This window comes from Silurus meridionalis, chromosome 23 (assembly GCF_014805685.1).
Source record: "Silurus meridionalis isolate SWU-2019-XX chromosome 23, ASM1480568v1, whole genome shotgun sequence".
Classification (NCBI taxonomy): Eukaryota; Metazoa; Chordata; class Actinopteri; order Siluriformes; family Siluridae; genus Silurus; species Silurus meridionalis.
The window spans coordinates 12,009,846-12,024,960 of NC_060906.1; positions in this window are offsets into that span (position 1 = coordinate 12,009,846).

Below are 15,115 nucleotides of genomic sequence, written 5' to 3' on the forward strand. Positions count from 1 at the left end.
AGAGTGGTCTCTGAAATGTATCTATACTTATAATTTATTTCAGTTTTATTTTGCCTTTAATTCCATGGTATTGTTCGCTGATAGGATTATTATCTCTTTCTCATTATTCTGCAACTTTGGGCTTATAAAATGACTACAAGACACATGGGTTGATGTTAGATAATATTATTAAAGGGATTTTTTTAATTACCAGCAAATTGTTTCAAACAAGCAATCAAGAATTCAAGAGTAACTGAATACCTGGAGAGATTCACAACTCAGATAAGAAAAACTATTCACAGGACAACCATAATCTAATCACTCAACAACACTTTATGGTTGATTAGTGAGCTAAATGAAATCCCGTTTGAAGAAAATTCATGTTGCAGAATTAGCAAATATTTGTTTAAATGTTGCCTGGAAGATGGAACAAAATTTGAACCTTTTGGAGTTTATACAAAGGATTATATGCAGTAGAAACCAAACACTGCTATAGCACCTTTCAAACAGTGGAACATGGCAGTGATAGCATTTATGTAAAGAGTTAACCTTGGTGTCTATGTTGCCTCTATAATGCCCTCAGTACTGATTTTTTTCTATAAGTCCTCCTCGAGGCAGAATCAATGCAGTTGGGTTTTTCTAGAGCTCTAATAGTCCTTCTCAGTACAATCAATAAAGTGTTTTGTTTTTTGGGATTATCTGTGCAACCATACTGTATGACATGCTTTCTAGGATGGTTTTTCAAGAACAATTGGTTAAATGTATTCAAGATTTATATGAAATTAGCATTGTGACTACCAGTAGAATTAATTGAACTTCCTTACTGTGTGTCTTACAAAGATTATACTTTCATGTTAATGTTTAAGGACCACCTTCAGAAATTTTTGTAATTAGTCTTCCATGTTTGGAAGCATGGATCGAAATGTGACCAAGATATACAGCAGTATAATGGTAGCTTGGCAGAACAGACATCTCTATCAAAAGCTTTTCTTGGACTTCAAGGAGTTTAATAACTACTTGATGATGCTGTTTCGTAAAGTATATCCTCTTAAGTAAACGCTAAGGCCTTCCAGGAATACGTGTACATCTATTAAGTTCAAAGGACACTATAATTGCATACATGTTGACTCCATTATAGTAATTGTGTGATTTTTGATGGTAGCTGATGGCACCAAAATTAATTTGGACTGGCAAACCATCAAGGAGTGATTTTCACTTGCCTTGTGCTCAGTGTTTTTAGGATTGGCTCCAGATCCATCACAACCCTGATGAAAGAATTTCCTGCAATCTTTTTTTTCAATCTTTTAAGGAAGGAAGATAAGCATGGATGAAGCTTGGGTCTTTTAGTGCCCACACACATGGTCTTGGCCACCGAGTGAGGACTTTGCTATTAGTATAGCTAGGAAGAAAACCAGTGGTGGGTGGTCAGAGCCAGCAAGGCCTTCTCTGCTGGCCTAAACACTGTCAGAAGCACTGACCTACATTTACAACCTAAATTCTAATATTTGTTTCATGAAATTGTATTAATTTATTCCCAACAGTTTATTCTCATAATTTCGTAGCGTTTCCCTTGGCTGCACTGCTTCCAGTACATGTTAGATGTACTTGATGTGAGATTTTTTGTCCAATCAGATTTCAGCCATTATGTGCTGCCATGTCAATCTAATCTGCCCAGGGCCTGCAAGTCTGTTGTGGTGGCTTTTTACCATTAAGAATATTACCAACAGGTCTGTTTCTTTAAACAATCAGATTTCATATTCGCCTCACAGGGCCTAGCTGGCCCAGAATACTGTCAACATTTTTCCGTCCTTTTTTTCCGTGATTGGTTGGTCAGAGGGAAACTGTTACAGCCAAGTTCGACTGGCAAAACACATCTGTAGCGCTCTGCAAACATTATTACATCTGCCTACTGAAGAAGAGAAAGAGAAGGGGTTTGTTTTCCACTTCCAAACCAGTGAATATGAGCGGTACCACTGGATTACAGCCTCTGAGGAGCGGTGCAATTTATAAGTCTGCAGCTCTGGTGAGTAGATTGTATTTTATTTGGATTTTTAATGTTTTTGTCATAATATTAAACAAATATTGATTCTGAACTGCTATAGATGATGTAGTTGGCACAATTACAGCTGTAGTGTAGAGGTTTGGAGTTGTCTTAACTGGGTTTCTTGCTTTAGTAAAACGGTATTCACCCTTCATATGTAAAATGCCTCTCTCTTTGCAATGCGACACATTGTTATATTGCGTTTTTGTATGGTATACCGATGGTTTCTATAATCTCAACGTGATAGTGGTGGTATTAGAAGGTGGATTAAGTTGGGTAAGTCCCCACTAAAGGCCCAGGTACCTAATGCATGGCCCGCCACTAAAGAAAACACACTTGCTGTTAGGTAATAGTTAAAGGTAAAACATAGTTACAGAATGCGATTCCATTTGTGTCTTTGAGATCAGTTCGTTATAGTACATTGTATATTTTGAGCCCTGTGATTGTGCTGAACGATATTTAATTGATAACTTAATTGCCTGTGTGTCTCTCAACCTTCTTAATCACCTTAGTGAGCCAGTACCGACAAGATTACTGGCAGGGATTCAACCAGCTCTAATACCAGCAACACCCACACACACCTGCACACAATCATAAGCACCCAGTCTGGTAGGTAATTCGAGTGGTAGACATGTAGGCCTCATTCATGTTTGGCACTAGAACAGAAACTTTGTGCATGCTCTTTTGATGGAGCAGCTGTCCAGCCGCTTTGTTTGAGCTTTAGCCATTGATCCACTTTCATGTTAACAAGTAGGTCCTCACAACCATCAAAGCTGATAGGAAAGTGTCATCATTATGTGCCATCATTATAGCATCCATACAGTATGTGCTTGTTGAGATTTCGTATTTCTTTTCCTGTTACAATTTTTGGCACTCTTCTGTGAAGGTTTTCCACTACATTTTAGAGCATAGCTATGGGAGTTGATGTTCATTCAGCAGCAAGCTCATTAGTAAGATTAGATAGTGATGTCAAGCGAGGCATCTTGGAGTGCAGTCAGCATTGCAGTTCATCCCAAAGGTGTTCTGTGTGGCTTAGGTCAGGGCTCTGCACAGAAACCTAGAGGTCTTCCATTCCAACCTTGGCAAACCTGGAGCTCCCCAGGGTTGTGTTCTGAGCCCCCGCTGTACTCGCTGTACACATATGACTGTGTGGCCACTTCCAACTCCACCACCATCATCAAGTTTGCTGACGACACTGTTGTGGTGGGCCTGATCAACAACAACGATGAGATGGCCTACCTACAGGAGGTTAAAAACCTGGAGAAATGGTGCCAGGAGAACAACCTTCTTCTGAATGTCAGCAAGACTAAGGAGTTGATCGTGGACTTCAGCACAAAGCGGGAGCGGTCATACCAACCGCTAAACATCTGCGGAACTCAAGTGGAAAGAGTGGACAGTTTCTGCTACTTGGGTGTTCACATCACACAGGATCTGTCTTGGTCCTGTCACACTAACACCCTGGTGAAGAAGGCCCGGAAGCGTCTGTACCATCTGAGACGCTTAAGGGACTTTAAACAACCCTCTCAGGTGCTTAAGACTTTCTACACCTGCACCATTGAGAGCGTCCTGACGGGTAGCATCACTTCCTGGTTTGGGAACAGCACCATGCAGGACAGGCGAGCCCTCCAGAGGGTGGTGCGTTTAGCTGAACGTACTATCCACACCGAGCTCCTGACCTGCAGGACATCTACAGCACGCGGTGCAGGACCAGAGCCAGGAAGATGAAGGACTTCAGCCATCCCAACAATGGACTCTTTTCTTTGTTGTGTTCAGGGAACAATTTCGCTCCCTGAAAGTGAACACAGAGAGAATGAGGAGGAGCTTCTTCCCTCAGGCCATTCAGTGTTTAAACCAGGAAACACCCAGGATCTAAAAACTGGCCCACTCTCTCCATCATCACACTACTTCTCTGTTTCACTGTCTACTACCATAAGAATATTTTGTATATACATTTTTCTCTTTGTTTCACATACATATCTTTATATATTCTTTATCTTATATTCTTATATTTTATTTTATATAGTTTTTATACTTTATTTATCTGCTTCTTTTCTTTTTCCCCCATCCTATTCTTCTCATGCCAGACCGTCGTATAAAGCATGTGATGAATAAAATTTGATTTGATTAAGTTGTTCCAACTTTGTGGCAAGATTATATAAATGAGATCGTCAGGTGTTTAGTTTACTTTCAAAACAATTTACTTATTTTTTCCATCGAAAGGGTGTAGCATAAGAAGTCACAATATATAGCTTTCCCTTGTTTAAATAACTAATCCTACTGTATTTTTCAAATCAATCAATTTATTGTTATTTTCTCAAGAAGAACAGGATTGTGCTACAGCTACATACAGTATGACATGACATTTTGTTTAGTTTGATTAGTTGATTATTGTTGTATATTATCTAGCTGGGTGTCAGGGTTCAGACCACGAATCGGAAGCGGGAGTATCTCTATCATTGTTTATTAACGTGCTCAGTACATGAACAGTGTGGAAAGCTTTACGAACCGTAACACGTGATGAGTCCTGATCGCGGGTGTAATCCTCGGAACAAAAGTAATCCACTGAAAGAGTAATCCACGGAACCAGCAGGAATGCTGGCAGTCTTGAGTTAGGTCAGTGTCTGTAGCCATTGAGTAGGTCCAACACCAGTGAGATGGGAACAGGGGCTTTTATGCTGATTCGGTAACAAAAGACACTTGTCTCTTGTTAATGCCGGGAACGGCAGAGCGAGTCAGCATGACAGCTACCGAGGGGGGCGTGGCAGGTGGATCCCTGACATTACCCCCATGGTGGAGTCCAGAGGCTGTGTGACGCCCGGGGCGGGGTTCAGAGGCCGAGTCACACCTTCTGTGGGAGTTTGGAGCAGACCTTGGGGTATGACGGTGTCCATGGCAGGTTTCTGGAGTGTTTTGGCACCTTGGAGGGAAATCGGAGGCGTGACGTCACCTTATGAGAGACTCTGATGTGTGACTTCACCGTCGAAGAAGCTTGGGGGCGAGACATAGCCTTTAAAGGGACTTGGGGGCGAGACGTCGCCGGCAGAGGGACTTGGGGGCGAGACGTCGCCGGCAGAGGGACTTGCGGTTCGAGACGTCACCATGTGGAGAACTTGGAGGCGAGACTTTGCCCTGAGGGTAACTTGGAGGCGAGTCGTCACCTTGTGGGGAGCTTGGAGGCAAGGCTTCGCCTTCAGAGGGACTAGGAGGCATGACGGCACATCCGCCCAGAACTACACGGGAGGAGCTGGTCAATGACCTGAAAAGAGCAGGGACCACCGTTTCCAAGGTTACTGTTGGTAATACACTAAGACGTCATGGTTTGAAATCATGCATGGCACGGAAGGTTCCCCTGCTTAAACCAGCACATGTCCAGGCATGTCTTAAGTTTGCCAATGACCATTTGGATGATCCAGAGGAGTCATGGGAGAAAGTCATGTGGTCAGATGAGACCAAAATAGAACTTTTGGGTCATAATTCCACTAAACATTTTGGAGAAAGAAGAATGATGAGTACCATCCCAAGAACACCATCCCTACATGATGCTACCATGGGGGTGGTAGCATCATGCTTTGGGGGTGTTTTTCTGCACATGGGACAGGGCGACTGCACTGTATTAAGGAGAGGATGACCGGGGCTATGTATTGCGAGATTTTGGGGAACCACCTCTTCCCTCAGTTAGAGCATTGAAGATGGGTCGAGGCTGGGTCTTCCAACATGACAATGACCCGAAGCACACAGCCAGGATAACCAAGGAGTGGCTCTGTAAAAAGCATATCAAGGTTCTGGCGTGGCCTAGCCAGTCCTCCCGGCAACCTATGTGCCACAAGAGATGTGGGCCGCTCCACAGACCCTGGCTGGAGTGGCCACTCATGACCGCTCCCCACCCCGTGAGGTAAGCGTCCGTCGTTAGCATTACGTGACGACAAGGAGTCCCTAAATGGGGCCTCGGGACAGATTGTAGGGTCCTACCATGCAACCAAGGCTCAAAGGGCACACCGCGAGACCTTGATGGTACGATACAGACTCCCTCAGGGGGAGAACCCTCCTGCCCCAGAGCCACCACTGGAGGGGCCACATGCGGAGAAGGCCGAGTGGAAATACACTGGATGCTGCCGACATGAGACCCAGCAGCCTCTGGAACTGCCTCACAGTGACTGGCTGGCCTGCTCCTACCCTCCTGACTGCAGTGAGGATGACTACAAACCGGGCGGGAGACAACCGTGCCCGCAACGCCGGCCGAGTCCCACACCATGCCGAGAAAGTGGTTCTCCGCGCTGGGGAAAAGTACACTTTACCCGACGTTTCAGTCTGAACCCCAGTACCTTCATGCAGGCGAGAACAGCATCTCAACGCCGAACTGCCTGGTGCTCTAATGAGCCAACATCAAACAATAGTCGATATAATACAAAATGCGGATGCCCTGAAGCCGCAGCGGGGTGAGTGCCGCGTTCACGCACCCTGCGAAGGCACGGGGTGAGAGCCCTAGGCTGAACAGAAGGACCGACATCGGTAAGCTTCGCCCCGGAAGCAACCTCAGGAACCTCCCGTGTGCGGTGAAGGATGGCTGCATGCGAGCATGCAACCTCCAGATCTAGCGTATGACAAATCAGTCCTCAGACTTGACCTGAGACACGACCTCTCTAAACGAGAAACATGAACCCGAGCCTCAAAAGTGAGTGGTTCAAGGAGTGAAGATCCAGAATGGGATGCAACCCACCGTCCTTCTTCGGAACAACGAAGCATGGGCTGTAGCAGCCTGACTCTCTGAACAAGGAAGAGGGAACCACCTCGATGGCCCGTTTCCTCAGGAGAGCACGCACCTCCTGTCCCAGGACCAGAGCCTGCACGGGTCCCACCAGGGTGGGACACACCCCGTTGAACCGGGGAGGAGAAGACGCGAACTGAATCGCTCAGCCCTTCTCCACAGTACGCAGGACCCCCGAGAGACTCCAGGCAGCCCTCCAGACTGACAAAGTCTCCACAGGGAGAACCAACCCCTCTGGGCTGGCCCCTGACCCACTCAGAGCGGCTGGATCATACGGGCGGAATACGGGGAGCAAACCGCTGGAGAAAGCTGCGCCCTGAACACGACCCGTGGCAGGGCTAGCAGACAGTCCTCCTGAACCTGAACGGCAGGAGCAGAGTACTGCGGCCGTTGAAGCCCCCTGAGAGGCAGCGGATGACCCCCATCTGCAACGAACTTACGGGCAGAATAAGGGAGTTAACCGCTAGAGGGAGGCAGTGTCCTGAACACCCTGTGGCAGGGCCGACAGACCGGCCTCCCAGTGGGGCCGGGGAGGGACGAGCACCGTAGCATGAGGTGCACACCGCCCTCCAAGATGCAAGCCATCAGGCCTACGAACCACAGCCCGTTCACTAGAGGCGAGGACGATCCTCAGGCCGTCCAGCCCCTCCTCGGGCTTAGAGTGCCGCCAGGGGCCCCGCGGGAATCGGGTGGCAACACTCTCTCACCGGGCTATTTCGCTGTGCCTGGATGTACCAGGGCAAGGCTGCCGCCGAGCAGCCCCATCGGAGCAGCAAGGAACTACCACTGAAACGCCACCGCGGTCTCCTGAACCCGCCAGCAATCGCCCTTACCTACAGCGTTACCAGGTCAGGCCAGGAGGGACACCATGGCGCTCAGAAGAAAGCTCGCATCATCCCGCATAGCAGGCCAGCCTGGTATGCCTGCAACACACTCATCGTGTGGAAGCAACCCGCAGCCTGACCTGCCGCACAGCCCTACCCACTAGAGCCAAGCGGCTCTTCGTAGGCAAACCGATAGCTGTCACAGGCGCAACACTCGGGGAGAGATAGCTAGCTAGCGTCTCTACCACAAGCAGCATCGTCCCGTAGACGCGCCACTTAGCTCCAATAACATTCAGGCCCAGCGAGAAACATCGGAAAAGCACGCGCGCACACGGGCCTCCCAGGACCCAGACACCTCGGTGCACAGATCAGGGAAGGCGCTGAGGCTGTGACACATGGCACAGGAAACGCTCATCCAGCTCACTGGGTGCACGCTGCTTCTGCTACACGACCGGCTAGATCCAGCTTAGACCCGGCCCGTGCCACGACCTCAAGGAGTTCCACGTACAGCACAGGCTGTGAGGAGTCCGCAGGCTCGCCAGCATCCATCATCTTATCCTCCTTGGAGAAAGAGACATGCAATGCTGCGCCGCCCGCACCAGGAGATGCAAGCCATCAGGCCTACGAACCACAGCCCGTTCACTAGAGGCGAGGACGATCCTCAGGCCGTCCAGCCCCTCCTCGGGCTTAGAGTGCCGCCAGGGGCCCCGCGGGAATCGGGTGGCAACACTCTCTCACCGGGCTATTTCGCTGTGCCTGGACGTACCAGGGCAAGGCTGCCGCCGAGCAGCCCCTTCGGAGCAGCAAGGAACTACCACTGAAACGCCACCGCGGTCTCCTGAACCCGCCAGCAATCGCCCTTACCTACAGCGTTACCAGGTCAGGCCAGGAGGGACACCATGGCGCTCAGAAGAAAGCTCGCATCATCCCCATAGCAGGCCAGCCTGGTATGCCTGCAACACACTCATCGTAGAAGCAACCCGCAGCCTGACCTGCCGCACAGCCCTACCCACTAGAGCCAAGCGGCTCTTCGTAGGCAAACCGATAGCTGTCACAGACGCAACACTCGGAGAGATAGCTAGCTAGCGTCTCTACCACAAGCAGCATCGTCCCGTAGACGCGCCACTTAGCTCCAATAACATTCAGGCCCAGCGAGAAACATCGGAAAAGCACGCGCGCACACGGGCCTCCCAGGACCCAGACACCTCGGTGCACAGATCAGGGAAGGCGCTGAGGCTGTGACACATGGCACAGGAAACGCTCATCCAGCTCACTGGGTGCACGCTGCTTCTGCTACACGACCGGCTAGATCCAGCTTAGACCCGGCCCGTGCCACGACCTCAAGGAGTTCCACGTACAGCACAGGCTGTGAGGAGTCCGCAGGCTCGCCAGCATCCATCATCTCATCCTCCTTGGAGAAAGAGACATGCAATGCTGCGCCGCCCGCACCAGGAGAAGAAGCAGCAACCAGGCATGTTTCCCCGAATATCCCGAAATTTCATCCACCTCGGAGGAAGAAATACGGAGCACCCCGTCACACACACCGGGAAAAGAACCGTTTCCAAACAAGTTCGGCTAGCAGCCGGGAGCGCATAGCCACACGGCTAAAATGTTAACAGCCGATACCATCGAGAGCGAAGCCGCGAGGAGAGCCCTCTCAAAATTCTCCCACCTCGGAGGAAGAAATACGGAGCACCCGTCACACACACCGGGAAAAGAACCGTTTCCAAACAAGTTCGGCTAGCAGCCGGGAGCGCATAGCCACACGGCTAAAATGTTAACAGCCGATACCATCGAGAGCCGAAGCCGCGAGGGAGAGCCCTCTCCGAAAATTCTCCCACCTCGGAGGAAGAATACGAAACACCGCGTCACACGCACCGGGAAAAGAACCGTTTCCAAACAAGTTCGGCTAGCAGCCGGGAGCGCATAGCCACACGGCTAAAATGCTAACAACCGATACCCTCGAGAGCCGACTAAACACGCTCCTAAGTTAAGCAAACAACGCATCAGCGGAGTTCTGCCTGCATATAAGCTCGTGACTGCACAGATAACACACTCAAAGCGCTTACCTGAACGAGCAGAAGCTAATGTCGCTACCACCGCACAGCCATCTTGTAGCTTACTGGATTACGTGACGTCGCCTGTCTATGACGGCTTGCCTATTGGCCAGATTTCACACGTGGTTCAGAGTGTGGTCACGCAGGGGTGTTCCCATAGCGTTTCGACGCAGCTCGAGTTCCTGAAGGGGAACCTACAGAACTAGAGAAGATCTGTCTGGAGGAGTGGGCCAAAATCCCTCCTGCAGTGTGTGCAAACCTGGTGAAAAACTACAGGAAACGTTAGACCTCTGTAATTGCAAACAAAGGCTACTGTACCAAATATTAACATTGACTTTCTCAGGTGTTTAAATACTTATTTGCAGCTGTATCATACAAATAAATAGTAAAAAAACATACATTGTGATTTCTGTTTTTTTTTTTTTTTAGATTGTCTCTCACAGTGGACATGCACCTACGATGACAATTTCAGACCCCTCCATGATTTCTAAGTGGAAGAACTTGCAAAATAGCAGGGTGTTCAAATACTTATTTTCCTCACTGTAACTGATGGTTTGTAGTTAAACAGTATTTACTGCTCATTACTGAGGGTTAATTACAAATAGAAAGGCAAACCCTTTGTGCTGTGGCAAATAATCTACACAATAAAATGGAAATATGTAATAATGTGTTTTATATGGAAATGTTTTCTTTTTTTTTGTCATTTTGCTATATACTTCAGCAGATTTGCGTTGCTGTAGTTTGTTCCTTTTTCTAGTAGCTTCTAAATTTGCTAGCTATTTTATCAAGAGTGTAGTTTGGATGTAGTCTTGCAATTTTTAATCATACGTAAGACAAGTTACAATCAGAAGGCAGCTTCCTTTCAAAAAAACACCTTTAAACAATATATAACAATTATATTTGGATTGATTTCTGCTTTACTATAGCTAAGCTAAAAAAAAAAACTGTCTGCCAAATGCATAAATGTTTTTTTAATGTGTGACTCAATAAAACACCTGGATGCCAAGCTGTGCAGTCTCTTATATCTGAAATAAAAAATTAAAAAAAGCCATCCCACAACACATGTCCAAGTTCAACAGCCAACTGCCAGACAGACTTTTTTTATCTCTCTTTCTTTCATACGTCTCCTTTAACTGCTCCCTCTACACCAGATGAAAAATCTGTCATTTGAAAGAGTTACTATGTACGTATACACGCATCCATTGGTCTGTCTAACAAAACTGAGGTAAAATGCAAACACCAAAAATAAAAGAGAGCAAGAGAACTTGCACCAGTAAAAGAGGGGATGACAGAGAGAATTCTAAATAATGTTTTTTTAAGCAGGATTTATAGGACATCAACTGCAGATCACTATCAGAGAGGACAGGGGCAGGTGTCCACCTCTCTGTTTCTTATGGATCAGCCAAAGACACGCCATATTTACAGTTTTCAATTTTCCACAGAAAATCTTCCATATAAAGAGTCACCCACTCACCCACTTAATGTGCTACAAATCTAGGACTCTAATGGCCAAATGTACTAGATATTCTGATTTCAAAGGAATAGTGTAAGACTCTGACTCCACTTCAATTAAGACTATATTTGTTTCTGTTGAGGGGTGTAGTGCTTCATATTCCGGTCATGTTGGAACGATGCTCGTTTTTCATGGATGAGATGCTTTGCAGGACAGACAGGCACTTTAACTTGCAACACTCATGCTGATCCCACAGTTTATGCAGCCAAGCCCTCTCTCATGGCCTCTTGTTAGCATTGGCTCCTGATACACATGGCTGCCTGTCCACCCTTGTTTTCCTCTTTTCCTCTCACTTGCTCACTCTCTCTCTCTCTCTCTCTCTCTCTCTCTCACGCACACACTCACACACACACACATATACAGAGAATTCCCATAGGGCTCTTGTCATGGAAATTGCTTAGTTGTGTTTAATGGGTGACAATGAAACATGCAGGTATAAATGCAAATCTAGCTCCAAATAGAAAATAGTGGATAATGATCTGCATTTTGTTCGGTTCTTTTCAGCAAGGCAGGATAGTCATGACTCATGAACACAATTGTAGTTTGGGGGTAACCAAGCCAAGCTTTAAATGAAAGTAATTATTCCCACAAGCACTGAAAACTAGGCTTAATATCTGACAGGAATGCTGGACCATTGCTGCATGCCAGAGACAAATTCAAAAGCTGCCTTTGACTGACTACTTGGACTGAATGGAAGGTCAGTTCAGGTGTTGCTCATCTGTTATTCGATTAATCTTTGACTTGAATCTTTAATGCTTAAAACCAACCATAACTAACAAGCACACTGGAAAGCATAAATTTATTAGAAAATGGGAGTAATGGAGCTTGATGCAAAGCGAGGCAAAGAAACACATACTGTAGAAATGAACAGGTTTACAGATGGTACATTTGCACATGAGGGAGTATTTGTGTGTGTGTGTGTGTGTGTGTGTGTGTGTGTGTGTGCATAAGAGGTAACAGACAGGGTGAAAGACAGCTACATGCTGAGGGTTTTGCTACTGTGTGTGTGTCTGTATGTTCAGGTACATATGTGTGTGTGAACAAGTGACTTTGATATTTAGCGATATTTCTCCACCCTCAGAGAACATTTTCAAGGATATCTCCCTCCCTTTGAAATCACAGATTGTGTGTGTGTTTCTCTTCACGACAGCCCAAGTGCTTGTGTGTGTGTTGCATTATTTAATACTGCGCGCCCACCGTGCTGACAGCAGATGAGAGGAGAGAAGAAGGCAGCGTGCCTTTGCGTACAGGGGACTTTCTTTATTTCTGTCAGAGATTTGCATTTCAGGATGCCACTAAGAAATGCACACAAATGCTTTCATAAATGGCTACACACACACACACACACACACACACACACACACACACACACAGAAAATGCTCTAGAGTACATCTGGTGGTTAAGGAAGATGTGCCCATTTTAAGGAAAGAAACATTTTGGAGGCTGTTTGTTAAAGACATGTTATACATTACATGTTACAGCACTGCTTTAGATCTGATTGTCACCGAATTTGCTGTTTATTGCTTTATGCCTGTGATGTATCTAACAGTTTTATTCGTGTGCTGGCACAAACTGTGCCCAATAGCTTTGAATTTATAAACCTTTTTATTTTAGATTACTTTGTATTTCTGATTCTTACCCAACTTTCTCACCAACTGGCTAGTTACATGATGACCTTATTCCATGACCTTATTACATAATGCCTACCAATCTGGAACATGCTAAGTCAGCTGTTGCAAATTTACAGAATGTACTTTAGGGTACATATTGTATACACTGTATTGCCTATTTTGTATGGCTTTAGTTTTTTGAGTAGGCTTTAGAGTAGATTTTAGGGCATGTCTGTGGGAATATGTGCTTATTCAGCCACAAGAGCACAAAAGGATGGATCTGAGAATGTTTGAAGTGCAGTCCTAATTTGCAGTTTCAATGATGAGAAATTGGTGAGCTTCCAAATAATAATAATAATTTAAAAAATATTTTCAAGAAAGAAGTATATGGGTGTAATGGCCAGTAGTCCACATTTTTTGGACATATTGTGTACATGAGCCAACAATCAGTCAGTGTTGCTATGATCAGTGGAGCTTAGGATCATCACTCTATGTATGGTCTTATGTCAGGACAAAAGCTCATCCATATTTATTGCTTTGCTCATTACTTTTCATTTATATTTTATATTTTAGTATATTAATCTTATAATTTTACTTCAATTTTTTGTTATATTTGTGTGATAAATAATGGCCATGGCAAAATTAGGGAAAGGAAATCCAAAAAGTCGCTTTGTTCAAAAGCTTGCAGGAGTTGGTGGAACGAGGGACTGTGAGGCAGTTTGATAAATTGCTTTGAGGTATAAAATCTACTTGTTCTTGTCTGAAAAAGCTTCAATGATCTCTGTGCCAATCCTTCCCTGGAGATCTTGGTCAATACTATAGTTCTGGCACAATTTCCGAGTACATTTCTATCCTTCTACACAGAAAAAAAAAGCCTGCACGTTCACACACACACAGACAGAAACACACACAGAAACACACACATAAACACGCACACGGCTGGAAGTAAAGTATTGAATGTGTTGCTGAAGGTAGAGCACATAGTGTCAGAGCTCAAAAGCATTGAATGGCTCACAAAGGTAGCATTTACTTAGAATGAGCAGGACCAGCAATTTGGAGGGCAAGAGTGAACAGGGGAGCAAACAAGTCAGCAAGAGGGAGAAAACTTTGTCCTTTTCTTTTTATCTGGCTGTGCTTCATTTAGAGTTCATTATATTAGCTGGAACAGGTCCTGTCAACACGTCTGTCTGGATGGAGCAGGCTTGTTAAGGTGAGGATAGGGTGCTGGTGCTGATTGGTGAGAGAGGTTGTGGGAAGGGATTGGGAGAGGAAGTGGACTATTCCCTGATGCACACCTGAATCTTGTAGTCATGGAAAGATGAATTTAATTGCTGTTCTTAGGTTGGCTTTGTAGTAAGTTAAGTTTGATTATCAAATGTCCAACCCTGATCCTGAATGTAAACTTGATTTCACACTAACGACAAATGTGAATACCACAAATGACCATCCAGTCGTTCGAAGCAGGTGGTAAAAGTCAAGAATAATGAAACAGAACAAGGAAACCTGATATGAGACAGTAAGACAGGAAACCCAGTTGGACAAAAGGGCAGGGAGAAAAGGGAAAACAGAAGTTGGGTAAATGGTAGAGGGCAGGCTGGGCTTCACTGTTCCCCTGACAGTCATTTGGCACAAATATTAAAATTTTCTGCATTATTCGTTAACAACTGTATCTACTGATTCACATTGCATGCATTATGCTCTTACCTCTACCTCAGCATTCTGCACTATACTGCACTTACATTCATAGTTATTACATTCATCTTTATAGAGCTTTTAACATGGAGAAAGCATCTTTACAAAAATAAATAGATTAAGAATATCAATTTAAAATGTTTAAATATATTGCTATAAGTTTAGTCCTAATGAGAAAGCTAAAAGTCGCTTAATTCAATTTTATAGCCATTTGCACTATTGGCATGCAGTACAGTCTCATATTAACAATTGCACTATAACCTTAATATCACCCTTAATTGATTTTTCATTTGCATAACTTAACCGAACCTAACCTAAACATTAAATAGCCCTGGCAGGCATTTGGAAAGTTCAATACATAGACAAAATTTGTGGACACCTGACCACAAGATTTTAAGCACTTATTTGTCCTTTTTCACATTTAGTCCACATTTAGTCCCTATTTGCTGTTGTAATAACCTCCACTCTACTGGGAAGGTGTTGCACTAGATTCTGCAGTGTTTTTCTGAGGATTTTCTTCTCATTCAGCCACAATAGTGTAAGTAAAGTCAGGTACTGATGTAAAGTGAGAAAGCCTGGTGTGCAGTTAGCATTACAATTCATCCCAAAGGTCTTCAGTAGGCTTGAGGATCA